General features: G+C 40.8%; 1 long non-coding RNA gene across 4 annotated transcripts in view; it reads right to left on the reverse strand.

Moving 5' to 3' along the window:
• Nucleotides 1–12858, reverse strand: part of LOC111097706 — a 158503-nt gene that overhangs the window by 104623 nt on the left and 41022 nt on the right. Inside the window, exon 1 of one of the 4 annotated variants that reach the window (XR_005365770.1) lies at nt 12450–12561. The exons of the other annotated variants lie outside the window; for them this stretch is intronic. This is a non-coding gene — a long non-coding RNA (uncharacterized LOC111097706). Of the gene's footprint in view, nt 1–12449; nt 12562–12858 lie in introns of those variants that run through there. 4 annotated transcript variants of the gene reach the window in all.

Consider the following 12858-nt stretch of genomic DNA (forward strand, 5'->3'; position numbering starts at 1 on the left):
AGGCAGCTGGGTAAGGAGGAGATACACAGCACTGTGAGATATAATCCTATAAGTGGTTTGTAACATGGATCTGACCATACAGAGTGGAGTTACTGACCAAAAGGATAATAATTCTACATAGAGCTGCTTCTATGAATTCATGGAATTATTCCTCTTAATATCCCATCCTGTGAAAGAAAGTTGAGACTCAGAGAAATGAAGTAATTTTCTTAAAACACCTCAGTGTGAAAGAGTGGAAGAATGATCATAACTGCCTCTATAAGCCTCTGGGCTTCACTGTGGAGGCAGAACTGGGCCTGGACAGCAGTGGAGGGCCTGAGGCCACCAAGGACAAGCCAGTGCCTGCCCGCCACCAATAACAACTGGCACTGTGTCAGGTGAGGGCCTCTGGAGAGGGTAAGGATAGAGCTCATGTTGCCAGACTCCATAGTTGAGTCCTCCCACCTCCCTTTTCACCTTAGCTTCCTCTAAAATCACGTACCTTGCCAAGATGCAGAGCTAGAAAGTTCATAAATCAGAGAATCGCTGAGTGGCAAACAAACTGGTTTCAGAACTGCAAGAAAGGAAGTGACACTTCCCCAAGGGCTGCAAAGATGCTGTTTGTGAGAAAAGTGAGAGGGACCTGGCACCAGGCCCACGAAGAGACAGGTACTTCTGCAGAAGGGCTTAAGTCCCAGTCCAAGTCTGCAAGCACCTTAATTATCCATGGCTCCAGGAGCCTCTGCTTTGGCTTCCATGTCCACTCCTCACCCGCTGCTTGGCCACATCACATCCTGCTTTTGTCTGCTCACTACCTTCTGTCACACACAGTATGAATTCACATTTTATGACCACACTGTCCACTTCTCCTTCCACTTCTCCTGCCACTTTTACTAACTACACTGGCTTCTAACCTGCCTGAGAAACCTCAGGCTTGCTCCTGCCTCAAGACTCTGTACTGGTGTTCCTTCTGTCCATATCCCCATTCCTCTACCTCTGCAAACAGCTGATTCCTCTTGTTGCTCAGGTTTCAAGTCAACTATTACCTCTTCAGAGTTTTTCCCTCACCTCCCAATTTAAGTTATACTCTGAGGTTAATCACCATTTTAAGTCTTCTTCATGAAGTCTTAAAAATCACCACCTTCTAGGTGGTGCCTGGGTGGCTCAGGTGGTTAAGCGGTTGCCTTCAGCTCATGCCCTGGTCTCAGGGTCCTAGGATCCAGCCCTACATGGGGCTTCCTGTTTAGCGGGAAGCCTGTTTCTCCCTTTCCCTCTGCCCCTTCCCCTGCTCATGATCTCTCTCTCTCTCTCTCTCTCTCACTTTCTCAAATAAATAAAAAAAAGTCTTTTTAAAAAATCACCACCTAAAATGATTTTGATATTTCTTTCTCTCTCTGAAGCAAAGACCTTGCCCCACTTGTTTACTCTAGGGTTAGAATGGGGCCTGGAGAGTAAGCACTCAATGAATCGTTGCTGAATCTGCAAACAAGTCAGCATAGGAATGAAGACTTCTGAAACCAGCAGTGAGCACACCTTGCTGGCAGGTGCCGCCTGGCTCTGGGCAGCCCTCGTGGCTGTGGTCCATGCTCAAGCCATCCCCTAGGTTTGCCGCTGGGGGCCATAGGAAGATGGAACAGATGGGTAGGTGAGAGAGGATATCAAAATTCCTTGAGCTTTGATTTATTTTTAATTCTGAAAGACTAGCTACCCTCATCTTGAATTAATCTTGTACATCCAGTAGCCCAAATCCTAACCTTAGAATCCTAAGCAATTAGTCATGTGAGATTAGAAGTGATGCAGAAAGGAAGGACAGTTGGCTTAAGAGCTAGGAGACCTGGATGTGGGTTCCAGCTCCATCTTTACATGCTGGGTGACTCCAAGTAACCACAGAGCATCTGGATCTCCTCTCTGGAAAATGGTTGAGTGTGTGAATTTGGGAGTCATATAACCTTAGGTCTGAATATGAATTAGGCCAGCTACTAAGTGAGGTATACAGCTTACTTAACCTCTCTTTGTCCCAGTTTCCTTATCTATGACATGGAAATCTTAAAACCATCTCAGAGTGGGGGCATGAAGATTAAGTAAGCTGATGCTTGTCAGATGTACTGTTCTGTGACTGGCACATACTGTCTTCACTGCTGTGACCTCTGGATACCAAGCGGAGGATGTGGCTGTCATCTTCTAAGCTGACAAGTAAACCCTCACCATTTACATAATCCTTTAGCTGGGGTAGTTCTCAAAGGGTAGGCTCTGGAACAGCAGTATCAGTATCACCTGGGAACTTGTTATAAAAGCAAATTCTCAGGCCCCATCCCGACCTAATGAACCAGAAACTCTGGGGGTGGTACCCAGCAATCTAGGTTTTAACAAGCCCTTCCACATGATTCTGATACCCAAGTAAGCTGAAAACCGCAGCTTCAGCCCCAATCTCCTTAACACTAGCTTCACATTAGAATCATCTGACGTACTTTAAGATTATGCTACTGCCTGCCCCCAAATGCAGTGATTCCCATTTAGTTGGTCTGTGAAAGGACTCAGGCGTTGGTATTTCTGAAAGCTCCCTCAGTGATTCATAGACAGTTGGGCCTGAACACTCCACCCGTCCCACTGCCTACTGTAGAAATGGATTTGTTTCCATCCCTGGAGGTTGATCACTCTGTGATCATTTGAAATTCCTTATGATGACAGACATCCACATCTTAATCAGGAACTGTTTAATTCACATTATGAAAAACTATATGCCCCTCAATTGGACAATACAGAAGACATGGATAAATTCCTGGAAACATAACCTTCCAAAATTGAATCAGGAAGAAAAAGAAAATTTGAAGAAACATATTACCAGCAATGAAACTGAATCAGTAATCAAAAAACTCCCAACAAAAAAGGTCTAGAATTGGATAACTTTATAAGTGAAATACACCAATATTTAATAAGAGTTAATATCTATTCTTCTAAAACTATTCCAAAAAATAGAGGAGGAAGGGAAGCTTCCAAATTCATTCTACGAGGCAAGCATTACCCTGATACCAAAGCCAGACAAAGACATCACACAAAAAATTAGAGGCCACCTATCTCTGATGAACATAGATGTAAAAATCCTCAATATTAGAAAACCAAATCCAACAATACATTAAAAAAAATCATTCACCATGATCAAGTAGGATTTTTTCCAGAGATGCAAGCATGGTTCCATATTCACACATCAATCAATGCAATACATCTATCAATAAGAGGAAGGACAAAAGCCACATAATCATTTTAACAGACGCAGAAAAATATGACAACATACAACATCCACAATAAATATTCTCAACAAAGTAGGGTTAGAGGGAATATACTTTAACATCATAAAGGCCATATATGAAAAATCCACAGCTAACATCATATTCAGTGGTGAAAACTGAGAAGGTTTCCTCTAAAATGAAGAACAACAGAAGGTTGTCTACCCTTGCCACTTTTATTCAACATAGTACTAGAAATCCTAGCCAAGAGGCATCCAAATGTAAGGAAGAAGTACAACTTTTACTATTTTCAGATGACATGATACTATATAGAGAAAATCCTAAAGACTCTACCAAAAAATTACTAGAACTGATAAATGAATTCAGTAAAGTCACAGGATACAAAATTAATATACAGAAATCTGTTGCACTTATATACACTAATAATGATGTAGCAGAAAGAAAAGTTAATAAAACAATCTCATTCACAATTGCATCAAAAACAATAAAATGCTTAAGAATAAACTTAACCAAGGAGGTTAAAGACCTGTACTCTGAAAACATAAAATGATGAAAAAATTGAAGTGACACAAACAAATGCAAAGATACTCCATGCTCGTAGATTAGAAGCATGAACAAATATTATTAAAATGTCCATACTACCCAAGCCAAACTACAGATTTAATGCAATTCTTATCAAAACACCAACAATATTTTTCACAAAACTAGAATAAATAATCCTAAAATTTGTATGGAACTATTTTGGGGGAAAGACTCCAAATAGCCAAAGCAATCTTGAGAATGAAGAACAAAGCTGGAGATATCACAATTCCAGATTTCAAGAAACACTACAAAGCTGTAGTGATCAAAACAGTATGGTCCTAGCACAAAAATAGACATATAGATCAAAAGAACAGAACAGAGAGCTCAGAAATAAACCCACCATCACAATGTTAATCTGTGACAAAGGAAGAAAGAATATACAATGGGGAAAAGACACTCTCTTCAACAAATGGTACTGGGAAAACTGGACAGCTACATGCAAAAGAATAAAATTGGACCACTTCCTTATACTATTCACAAAAATAAGTTAAAAATGGATTCAAGACCTAAATGTGAGACCTGAAGCCATAAAACTCCTAGAAGACCACATAGGCAGTAATTTCTTTGACATTGACCATAGAAACATTTTTCCAAATATGTCTTTCCAGTCAAGAGAAACAAAAGCAAAATTAAACTATCAGGATTAGACCAAAGTAAAAAACTTTTGCATAACAAAACAAAAAGGCAGTCCACTGATCAACAAAATAAAAAGGCAACCTCCTGAATGAGAGAAGATATTTGCAAATGATATATTCAATCAGGGGTTAATCTCCAAAATATAAAAAGAACTTATGCAACTCAACACCAAAAAACCCACAAATAATCCAATTAAAAATAGGTAGAGGATATGAATAGATATTTTTCCAAAGAAGACACACAGCCAACAAACACAGAAGATGCTCAACATCACTAATCATCAGGAAAATGCAAATCAAAACCACAATGATATATCACATTACACCTGTCAGAATGGCTAAAATAAAAAACAAAAAGTAAAAGTGTTGGGGGGAAAGGAACCCTTGTGGACTGCTGGTGGGAATGCAAACTGGTATAGCTACTGTGGAAGACAGTATGGAAGTTTATCAAAAAGTTAAAAATAGAATTAAAATATTATCCAGTAATTCCACTACTGAGTATACACCAAGGAAAACAAAAACACCAATTTGAAAAGATACACGCACCTCTAAGTTTATTGCCGTGTTCTTTATAATAGCCAAGATACAGAAGCAGCCCAAGTGTCTGTCCATAGGTGAATAGATCAAGATGTGGTACACACACACACACACACACACACACACACACACAATGAAATATTACTCAGCCATAAAAAAGAACGACATCTTGCCATGTGCAACAACATGGATGAACCTAGAGGGCATGATATTAAGTGAAATAAGTCAGAGAAAAGACATAAACCATTTGATTTCAGTTATATGTAGAATTTAAGAAACAAAACAAATGAATAAAAAAAGAGATAAACAAAAAGCACTCTTAAATACAGAGAACAAACCGATGGTTGCCAGAGGGAAGGTGGGTTGGGGGCAGGGTAAAAAATGGTTAATTCAACTATATTTATGCAGTGCCAGCTTTCTCCTGGGTCTTAGAGGCATAGAAGATACTTCCAGTCCTTTTAAGAACTTTGTGATTTAGGTGTTCAATTACAGAACAAAGAACTAACAGTAAAGAGTGATAATGTTGCCCTTTCTTGTGCCCACAATTAACTGGGTGACTTAAAGCAGGTCACATGAGCTCCCTGGATCTGCACTGGAAACACATTGTACCACTTCTTAGGGAAGGTGAGAGTATAGAATGAGAAAATGTTTGTGAAAAATACAAAGCATGGCATACATATAAGATGATACTATATTATGTATTATTTATTGGCTTTGTTTTTCTCTTCATGGTCCTGAACACAGACTGCAGATAGCCAGTTAGAAACTCATGACATTAACTGGGGATTCATCTATATCCCAATCACTTTCTTCTACAGATGAGGAAATGGAAGTTCAGAGGGAGCATTTGCTTTGCCCAAAGAAACATGTGGGTCACAGGACCAAGCCGTGAAACTCTGGCCAGAAGTCTCCAAGCCTCCAAATATATCACTCCCAAGAGAGACCTATGGGAAGGATATTGATAAACGGAAGACCACCAGGCCCTGAATCTATCTGCCAGCTGGAGGACTGCTGCAGGGGAAGGCTCTGGATACACAGAGTTTTCATATTTGAGGAACTGGCCTGAGGAAGAACAGAGATTGTTCTGTAGGATGTCAGAGGGTAGCAGAACAGAGTACATCTTAACATAGAGAAGGCAACAAAAAAATAGAACAGTGCTATCTTGGGGGCTAGTGAGTTTCCTGGGACAGGAGGTATTCCTATATGCTAGGCAACAAACTCAGAAAATCTATAACCTGAATCTTTTAAGGCTCATTGTAGCATTGGGGAGAGGTTGGATTCCATTAGTGCTTTTTGATTATGGCTGTCCATTGAAATCACCTGAGGAGCTTTTCAAACATACAGATGCCCAGGCCCCAATTGTGGTCATTTAAAATCAGAATCTCTGGGGTAGGGAGCAGGCATGATATTTTTCTCAAGTTCCCCCAGACGATTCTAATGTGCAGCTGGAGTGTGGCACCGCTAGACTAGATTGGTCTTTAAAGTAACTTCCAAATTTGAGATTCTATGATTCTAAGAAATTCCCTTTAGGCAGGAAGGGAACAGCACCCCCCACCCCAACCAACCAATATGTCATTTCCTTCAGTAGCTTTGAGTTAGCTGGTACTAAGAATTCTTTTTTACAGGGGTTGAAAAAGGCCACTTATGTGGACAACCTGAGCTGGAAACGATGGGTTTCACTTCCCAGCATGATGGTGATCATTCTATTCCTAAAATAGAATATTATGAAAATCCAGGGTCTTTGTTTTTCAGTTTAAACTAAAGTCTGACTTCTCTGGAAATGTTATATGTGAGGGCTTATTGGGATTTCCCAAGGAAACATTTCTGCAGACAAGATTTCATCAAACCTAATCCACATCTCCATCAGATTGCCTGTTAAAGGGGTCTTACACTCAACACAGTTAACCATAGGCCTTTACTCTCTACATCTAGCCCAGTGACATCAAGACCCACATTCTCACTCACTCCAGGTAAACTCCTCATCATATTCTGTAGAATCAGACCAAAACGCTCTTCCTGTTTCCCATGATCTTTGGTCTTTCTGACATTCTCAACTTAGAGAAAGAAGTTTCCAGAGTATTATTTGTCTTATACTTTTTAGAGTGAGGAAACCCTAAGGGCCATATCAATCTCTTCCTTACTGAAGACAAATGTCTCTGCTTTACAAAAGAAAACTCCCTCATTTCCTAGAGAGAAAATGCCTGCAAAATAAGAGGTCTGTGGATAATGCTGCTGAAGGAGAGAAGGCTTTCTTTCAGGGGAACAAACATGAGGCTGTGCCAGAGGAGGCCTGGGTTTCAAAACAAGAGTACCCACTCTGATCCTGGAACCCTTTCTCATGGTGCTTTGGAGTCTGGGGATGAAGAGAGACTTCTGTGGTTCATAAACTCTTAGGAGATTAAATAGATGTAGGTAGATATGTTAAAGTTCTCCAGAGCAACAAAACCAACAGGATATGTGTGTGTATATCATGTACTGCAATATATACATATACATGAATCCCATGACCACATGGGCTTTATTCCAAATTTATTCCACAGCAAGGGTGGTTCAGTATCTGATAATCAATCAATGTAATATATCACATCAACAGTCCAAAGAAGAAAAATACGATTATATCAATTGACACAGGAAAACATTTGACAAACTTCAACAACCATTCATGAAAAAAACTCTCAGTATATTAGGAATAAAAGGAATTTCTTCAACCTCATAAAAGCATCTACCAAAAACCTAGAGCTTATATCAGACTCAGTGGTGAAAGGCTGAATGCTTTCTCTCTAAGGTTGATAAGAAAGCAAAGATGTCTTCTCTTATCACTCTTACCCAAAACAGTACTAGAAGTTCTACCCATTGAAATAAGGCAAGAAAAGGAAATAAAAGACATTGCAAGTAGAAAAAAAGAAAGACACGTGTCTTTATTTGCAGAAAACATGATTGTCTCCTGAGAAAATCCCAAGTAATCTACAAAAAGATCTTCTAGAACGAATAAGTGAGTTCAGTAAAGATATAAGATCAACATAAAACACCAATTGCATTTCTATATACTGATAATGAACACGTGGAAACAAAAATAAAAAATGCAACACAACCCTTAGTCTGAGTAGTTAAAAATCTAATAAAACATGTGTAGGATCACTATATTGAAAATTATAAAGTGATGGTGAAAGAAATCATGGAAGACCTAAATACCTGGAGAGAAACATTGTGTTCATGGGCTGTAACACTCAACATAGCAAAGATGTCAACTCTCCCTAAATTGATCTCTAGGCTTCATGCAATTGTTACAAAAATCCAAACAAGGTTTTCTAGCAAGGTGGATGAGATATCATGGAAACAATCTTATTCTAAAATTGATATAGTAATGCACAGGGCGTAGAATAGCGAAAAAAAATCTTGACAAAGAAGAATAAAGTGGGAGGAGTCATTCTACCCCTTATTAAGGCCTGTGTTAACTTTAGCAGTCAGGATAGCATGCTAGTGACAGAGGGCTAGGCATATGGATTAATGGAACAACAGCAAACTCAGAAATAGACCCTAATTAATATGCCAACTAGTTTTTGACAAGATGCAAAGGCAATTCAATAACCTTTTCAACAAATTATATTGAAGCAACTGGACAAATGTAAGTAAAAAAAAAAACATGAGATAAACCTCACACTTTATATAAAATTAATTCAAAATGGATCATGGATGTAAAAATAAAACGCAAAACTGAACTTTTTAAAAAACTGTAGGAAAAGTCTTCATGAACCAGAACTATGCAGAGTTCTTAGACTTGACACCAAAAGAGTGATGCATAGAAAGAAAATTTGACAAGTTGGATTTTATCAAAATTAAAAACCTTTGCTCCATGAAAGCTTGTACAGACTGGGATAAAATATTTGCAAATCAAATTTGACTAAGGATGAGACTCTGGAATATATAACAACTCTCAAAACTCAACAATCCTGTTATAAAATGGGCAAAAGACATGCACAGACATTTTACTGAAGAGAATATACAGATGGCAAATAAACACATGAAAAAAACATTTAATTTTAAATACATCACCTGGAGAAAGCAATTAAGGTGAAAACCACTAATGAGTGGTGTTCTTGGGAACAGACAAAAGCACACACAGGAAATGGGATAGGTCTCAAGCAGCTCCTTATAAACACAGCTGCCCTTTTTAGCTTTGCAAGGAAACCAGGTTCTAGAGGGCCTCCAAGTAGGAGCACCATGACTCTTGCCATCTGACTGTTCTGTTCAAATAAAGAAAGAGGAAACTGAGCAAACAGAAAGCATGCCATAATAGACTCCACAGCACAGTTAGTCTTAGGTCTTTACTCTCCTGGGTGAATTGGAAGTCTTCCTACAGAGGGGCTGGATGAAGAGGCATAGAACAGTAGCACAATGTCCTTTGGACACTGGCCTCGTCTCCTGCTGCTACTCCTTCCTCATACCCTTCTTGCCACTTTTATAGGGCCTAAATGGCTCTCTCTAAACCACACAGCAATCTGAGGATGGTACTAAATTTTGACAAGATGCAAAGGCAATTCAGCAACCTTTTCAACAAATTGAACTTCTAAGCTGCCCTAGAAAGCCAACTAGCATTCCTTTCCCAAACACACCATAGCCTTGCCTGCTTTAAAGGATACTGAGAAGACAAATGAGTTAATAAAGGCAAATAGCTTTGCAACTTGCCTATAGACGACCGTATGTAATCACTAAGTGGCTCATGCTCCCCTTACTGTTATCTACACCTCATAAGGCCATTTAGGTGATGCCAAGAGTCTAGTATTTCATCTGCAGTTCCTGCTTCATCAGAGCAAAGTCCTAATCACTGTATAGTAATCGGCAGCTGACCAGGCATTACTCAACCCTGTCATTCAAGGGAGAATCATGGTGCCCCTGATCCACTGCCCTCCAGACCTGCCTTCCTTGCAGAGGGTGGCTCTGTTTATGCAGAGGACCTACTAGGGACCCATCCCATTTCCTGTGTGTGCTTTTGTCTATTTCCAGAAACACTACTCGTTAGTGGTCCTTACTTTAATCACCTTCTCCAGGTGACATATTTAAGACAAATGAGGAATTTGTTCTCATTCAACTAGTTAGTTAGGGTAATAGTCCTATTTTCGCCCATTCAAATGAATCTTGTAGGTAAAATAATGAGAAAACATGTTTCCTCTCCCACCTTGGCCGTACTTTGAATGTTCTTGGCAGATTCAAGCAGAGTTGATATGTAAAAATCAGATCCTTACTGCTAATTAATTAGCCCAAACTAGCCCAGGCAGATGGAGTCTGCTGATGAAGAGAAGGGATGGGTATGGGGAGGGTACCTAGGGAGGAGGTAGGTGTTTGTATGTAATGAACATTTGAACAAATAGCTTCCTGTGTTGGATTTCTATGGGTAAGGGGTACCACTGGGTAGGCTGGGCTGTTATTTCCTGAAAATGTGGGCTTTTGAAAAAAAAAAGTATTTTTCCTCAGTCTCATGGTTTAAAATGATGGGTACTGACTGCTTCTTAGGGTCTGTGTCAGGGGAGATCTCACTCACTGAGGCCGTCAGGAAAGCCTAGGTATGTGTCCCTCACCCACTGCTGGGGCTCCCACAGTGCCCTGCACAGATTGCTCTGGTAGTACCCACACACGGGCTTGAGATGTTTTCTTCATGTGGCTCTGTATCACAAGAGAATATAGGTTCTTTGAAGGCAGAAACTATCTTTCTCAGTCTTGTCACATGTGCCTAGTATTATACTTGGCACGTGGCAGATGCTCCATAAAGTTGCTTTGAATGGATCTGATGTGGGTTGGCTATTCAGACATCATGTGATTACATAGACCTTGCTCACACACTAAGCCAGGTGATCCTTGGGACAGGTATCCCCTCTGTGAGAGGGGGGCAGATAAATGAGAGGGCCCTGAACCCTCTTTCTCTGGAGCAGATGTATCCTGACCTGGTTTGGGAGGCCTCTGGACACTTTTGCACTTCTGGTGAACCATGACAGGCTGCCTAGTGGGTCTCACTGTCTTCTCTTCTCCCTCCCTCATTCATGCTAACTCCTCCATTCTTTAAGGCTTGGCACGCCATTGGTAGTTAAAGAGTCCATTTTCAAAAAGACTGTCCCAGTCTGGCTGATCTTTCACCTAGTAGGACCTGTGGCTCTTAAGCCACCAGATGGAATACACAGGGGCAGAGAGTTACTGTGTCTCACCTTGTCCACCTCACTGATCTGAGAGGTAGATGTATCCAGAGAGGTCAACAAACAAACCTCTGATGGAAGCAAACACTAGCTCCACACCTTTAAAGGATAGAGAACCACCAATCTAGGCCCAGAGTTGGAGCTGAGCATGAGAGGGAGGAAGGGAATAGTAGTAATTGTGAGGCTGAAGAAGACCAGTGTGGGAAAGACACAAGCAATGAATCCTTTTAATTCTTGAAATGCATCAGCCACCCCCCTCCACCACCCTATTGCCCTACTTTCAGCACAGGGAAAGCCAATCACATCTTGCTTTTCACAAAAATGAAATAAAGGGCTCTGCTGGTAAAGACAACAGAGAGAAGCCCTCTGAGAAGGGGTGGCCAGATTGAGCAAATAAAATACAGGATACCCAGTTAAGTTTGAATTTCAGATATATGAGGAAATTTTTTAGTATATGTATGTCCTGTGCAGTATTTGGGATACATTTATACTAAAAATCATTGCTCATTTATCTGAAATTCACATTTAAGTGAGTGTCCTGGCAACTCTGAGAGGTAAAGGCCACTACTGAATGGCCACAGTGTTTTCTGGTGGTGGCCACTTGGAGGAGGATGTAGAGGTGGTAGGCCTACCCCCAGGGGTGACCTGGAAAGGCTACATGAAGTTAGGAGGGAAAGCCACCTCCATCATAGGAATGATCAAGGAGGGGGGTGATCAACCACTACGGAGGAGTGAGAGAGATCAGCAGAACATGACCTAAGCACAGACATGTTCCTGTCCATGATACTGAAAGCTCAGGAACGACATGAATGTTTCACATTAGGAAAATGGTTTTTAAAGGATTATATTTATATGGTGGGTATCAGAGAGACACTGGATAACCTGTTTGGAAGCAGATTTTCACAGCTTTGAAAAAAGGCCCATCCTCTCTCATTCTGAAGAGGCCTCAGCTCCCTAGTGCTGGTCTTCCTGACGTGCCTGGGAGCCACATAGCTGAGTGAGGAGGGCTCTTGCCCTGAACCCCTCGGGTCCAAATCTGAGCTTTGCTGCTTCCTATAATAATATAATTGGTGCTTGTAGCAATTGTATTCAAATTTAACAAGTCTCAGCTGACACTCATCAGAGATGTCACTGAGAGCCTTTTCTGGCATAGCAACGGTGCGGTGGGGTGGGATACACCAGCACTATCCTGCACAGACTTCTAAAACTCACCCAAAGTTGTACTCCTCATGGTGCCCACTTTCCCTCCACTCCCCACTTCTCCACTCCACCTACCCTCCCCCTACCTTCAAGAATACTGTCTTCTTCCTCAGATTGCTGTGCCCTTTGGTCTGCAGATTCGTGCAACCTGATATTCAGGCCTTCCTGGGTCTCCACTCCACCCTCTCTGTGCAGCACATTAGTGGGGTGAGGTGGGTTGGCAGGATTACACATCATAATAACATTGTTTTCCTGATAAACAACTATGCCATAGGTTGATGTGATGATTAAAGAAACCACAGATGTAAAACCACTAACAATAAGCTAAAGCATGGAGCAAACTCAATAAACGTTAGTTTCCTTCCCCCACCCCCAGACACAAAGATCAAATGGGTTTGAGAGCATTTTCAAAGTAGAGCACACAATAGGAATGTCTTCTGATGAAATCACTGTTCTGATGCTGAGATAAAAGGAGGCAAAGGGTCTAGCCCAGCT

This window comes from Canis lupus, chromosome 10, assembly GCF_011100685.1.
Source record: "Canis lupus familiaris isolate Mischka breed German Shepherd chromosome 10, alternate assembly UU_Cfam_GSD_1.0, whole genome shotgun sequence".
Taxonomy (NCBI): Eukaryota; Metazoa; Chordata; class Mammalia; order Carnivora; family Canidae; genus Canis; species Canis lupus.